Here is a 4791-nt window from a genome sequence, read left to right on the forward strand (position 1 = left end):
CCCCGGGAATTTAATTACGATTTCCGGGTACTTTCAAATCTCTTTTATGCCTTGAAATAAGTGGTGCTTTTCAGTATTTATGTTGTATATGTTTTTACCAACTTTGCCCTTAAATCGTCACAACAATCGAATTTATTTTGCGTGTTTGCTCGAAAATGCCACCGAACGGCACATTTGCGAATGCAATCTGCGGCGTAAATTGCGTTGCATCAACAATGCGTCGTTACAATGACACACCGGCTACCGCAAACATTACCTCTGTGCGCACACACACGCATACGTGCCGCCGCATGCGTACTGGGCCTCGCGCCCGCACACCTGCAGAATCCATTTACCTTAATTGCCCGAAGATGAGCGTAAACAATTATCTTACAGGCGTAAATGCATTGTATTTGCCAGGCAGCCAGCGAACATGTGTTCCCCGTATGTGTGCATGTGTGTGTGTGTGCTTTGCGCTCATCCAGCCTTTGGAATCAATTTATGCGTTGTTGTGCGTTCGATCAGCGTTGTTTGCGGCGCGCTTACAGAACAAAGCTTTGTTTGTGTAAACAGCTTTCGCTGTGCGTCAAGTGATGAGCATGTCGCGGTGTCAAATCAGCGCTGTTGTGTGTTGTTATTTGTTGTTGCATGGGAAGTGCCGCAGTTTCAACAAAATTGGATTTGTAGCGATTCCCTTTCAGCCTCATCAATTAAAATCGCCGAGTATGTAAATGGGACAACACGCGAAGATTGTGCAGCGGGGCACATGAATTTTAAGTTGCCACTAGAATGGTTACGGCGGCACTGGCCGGAATTTTGTGTTTGTGCAAGGAAAAAATCAAATTTATGCGATTTTCAAGCAAGTATGCAAATTGAAGTGGAAATGGCAACCTTGAGACACGATATCAAGGCACAGCGTTTACATATATTATGCATTCGAGCTCGAAAAGATTACTTCCGTTGACACCATTTGCAAGACGGTTAAGAATACATGGAAATGCCATGCAAAGCCATTAGAAATAATCTTAAAGAAAGATCAAGGTTCAATCGCGAGCAAGTGGAAATGAACTGCAGTTCGAATTGTGTTACATTCGCGAAGAAAAGCAAACATGGTAACTCTGGCGCGAGAAATACTCATTCAAGAGCTAAGAACAGCAGTGTGTTGGTTTCGTAACGGTATGTTCATTCCATATTTTAAAAATAATGAAGTTGTCTTATATAGATTTGTAGCAGATCTTACATATTTTCATATTTTCAAATTAATCAATTTTAAATCTGATTTTGGCAGCGCGAAAAGGACCTTCCCCTATGCCGCTATATCCGCAATTGATATCCCTACGAAACTAGGCAATTGAGAAAAAAAGCTCTCCCTCGACGAACAAAACCCAAACTCAACCCCAAGTCACTCATTATTACCGTCCGTCTATATGGTGCAGATTCTTGGACGAAGACAACATCGGATGAGTCGACGTTACGAGTTTTCGAGAGAAAAGTTCTGAAAGATTTATGGTCGTGTTGATCACGGCGAATATCCCATTCGATGGAACGATGAGCTGTGTGAGATATACGACGACATAGTTCAGCGAATTAAAAGACAGCGGTTACGCTGGCTAGGTCATGTCGTCCGAATTGACGAATATACTCCAGCTCTGAGAGCTTTCGACGCAGAACCCGCCGGGGGAAGCACAGGAAGAGGAAGACCTCCACTCCGTTGGAAAGATCAGGTGCAAAAGGACCTGGCTTCGCTTGGAATTTCCAATTGGTGCTACAAAAAGGAGAAACGACTGGCGCTATTTTTGTATTCCGCTGACAGGTACTATAATGGGCTCAGTAGTTAATTTAAAAGTAGGGTCCTGTCTTGCAAAACCAAATAACCTATAAATCAGGCACAACACCCGCCGTGCCGTAGAGTACTGAAGCATTAACGATGGCGAGAACATCACTGCTTCTTTAGGAGCGTTTGAGCAAAAAGTTCTCTAGAGGATTCTTAGCGCCTTATGCGTGGGTAAAATTCAGTACTTGATTCGATAGAATGCTGAGCTGAATGAGCTCCTCTGCGATATGGACATAGTGACGCTCATAAAGACCAGCCTTGTAGTAAGCATGAAAGCACTCTAGCTCGCAAAGTGTTCGATCTGATACCCACTGGTGGTCGACGAAGGCAATGATGACTGAAACTCTGATGGAAGGATATCCAGTTAATCCTGGTGAAACTTAAAATCTCCAACTGGTGCCGTCTTGCGTATTGCAGAGACCATTAACGAAGGCCAAGGCTGACACCACTTTGAAGTGCCGACCTCAAGATTACATGTATCCAGATACGAAATAGGTACATTGACAAACAAATATCAGACAAAAAAAAAAAAACAAAAACTGGCCATGCACCCTTTGATTTTCGATCTCCGCCATGACCCTTTGAGTTCCGGTTCATAGCGAGTGAACAAAAACATTAAAAATTTTATATTTCTAATTCGTTTGGTTCTCATAATGACTCCATTGCTAGGATTAAATGTGTTCCTTTTATCGTATTTTTCTTCACTATTTTATTCAAACTGATAAATAATGTAAAAAGGAATAAAGTCAATAAACAAAAACATTCATAGGACTGAAATTTTTGCATGATTTCTTCGAAAGTCAGAATGTTATTTATTATCTGGATTAATGGGATATATTAGTTTTACCTTCCTTTTTATTGCCTGTCCATCAGTTTTAAGTTAACAGTACAAGTATAATATTTCTATATTTTTATCCAGTATTACTCTTCTTATCAAGTTAAATAGAAGTTAAAGCGAATTTAGTTTTGTAAGATACTGTGAGTGGCTGAAACTTTTTAAATACGCTTGTACAGTTATGTGATTAATTTCATTTTCAACACTTGAGTCGAATAGGACAAAGCTAATTTGCCCAGCTATAAGTCACAGGTATTTGCGGACATTTGTTTGCCAAGACTGAAGAGATTGCGTAAACAGCAACCTTTTAAGCTGAAATGAAGACATTCATCACACTCGGCTACTTATCCGACAACATAGCACTACTTACACCCCTCTAACTAAATACGAAAGCGCACAGAGAGATCAACGGCACAAGTGCCAGCTGAGTTGTGGATGAGCTCAGAAGCCTGACAATTAAGCAACGCACATTTGCATATATTCCCACAAACACACACACACATACGCACATACAAACACACACACACACATATACACTGCGCAGGCAAAGCTAAAGTAAGTGCACTCAGAAAGTTTCAAGCAGGATTAGTGCGAATGACTGTTGGCGATTTGACTTGGCGGCAGCCGAGGGAGTGAGTAGGGGAAAGCGCTAGTCGGTGGAAGTCGAGCTGTGCCGTTGACAGCAGCGTCATTCTGCCACAATTAACACTCCAAATATGCGCATATGGATGTTCGAATAGTATAATGCGAATGAGCGGTATAATTACGCGTCGGTCATGTGATGAGGCAAGTAAAGGCGCACAAGCGACTGGCCGAGAAATCTTAAGTGCAGCCTATAAATGCTTGGCATTGGAGCGGAGCCTATGACAGTTGCCATCAATAGGCTCACAAACCAACAGGCAGGGAAGTGTGAGCGGCGGATACAATTATGAGTTAGTTGTGATTTGATGTTAATGATGCAGCGTCGTTGAGTGAGTGATGAGTGTGTTAGCTGCGCATTATAACGCTTTAATGAATGCTGCTTGTCCTGAGCGCTAATGAGCGATGAATGAAGCGTTCGGATTGACGAGGAAGAGCGAACGAAAGTCTGTAAGCTTAAGCGTGAAAGTGATAGCAACTTTAAATCAAAATAAATTAAAAAAAAAAAAAAAATACAAAATTTTTTGAAAATAAATATATAAATTTGTTAAGGACAATTCAGCATTTTGGTTAATAAAATATAAGTTTTTTAAAAAGTGTTTAAAATATTGAGGAAAGGGCAGCTTTGCCATAATATAGGCGAAAATATTTCCTTTCGTTGCAAAATCTTCATTTTAATACATGTGGCCTTCCCAGTGATTTTCTGAAACACTTGCAAAGCTTCGAAGCATAAGGCATAACCACAGGCATTCTTCGAGTTGCACAATCTATTTAGAATAAACAATATATTTTACACATACGTATGCATATATTTGCTCGCTCCGTTTAACTAATACCATAACATGTGTTGGTTTCTTGTAAAATAATAAATTATCATCCACAGCATTGCACACATATGCCACAGCTGTGTGCGTGTGTGTGTGGTAAATAAATTCAATCGCCAGCGTTAGACCTCGAACGCAATCAAATCAATTCCCAAGCGGAAATTGTCTAAAAATAAGGCATTTCCTTAGTCGTATGCCGACATACACACACACACACATACATACATCGTTTGTCCACCCCTTGACTGCGGCTGTGCGTTTACCTCGTTGCGCCCGCTTTGATCCCCATAAATATTTATTTCCGTTTACTTAATTCTTTCAACATTTTCTTGTTTGAGTTTTCCTCCGTCTTATCGCCCCCGCTCGCCGGCCTGCTGGGCCGCTGCCAGTTATTGGCACGGTCATAACTGCTTTCGAAAATATATATCTGGCGCACTAACCAACATAAGCGTTGTTGCTGTTGTTGTTTTTTGCATTTTATCTCGCCCTCTCGGCGCGCTGTACCGGCTCAGCTGTGTCGGCTCGGTCGTCGGTGAGCCAGCCTATTTCCTGTCTTCTTGTCGCTACACGAATCTAACTGTTGTTCTTTATCTTATTATTTTCGCATTTGCTTGTCAGCTGCGCTGCGCTGTGCGTTTGTGTGTGCGTCCTTTTATCATTTATTGACCATTTATTTTGAA

Source organism: Bactrocera latifrons, unplaced genomic scaffold, assembly GCF_001853355.1.
Source record: "Bactrocera latifrons isolate USDA-ARS-PBARC rearing strain unplaced genomic scaffold, ASM185335v1 scaffold_56, whole genome shotgun sequence".
Classification (NCBI taxonomy): domain Eukaryota; kingdom Metazoa; phylum Arthropoda; class Insecta; order Diptera; family Tephritidae; genus Bactrocera; species Bactrocera latifrons.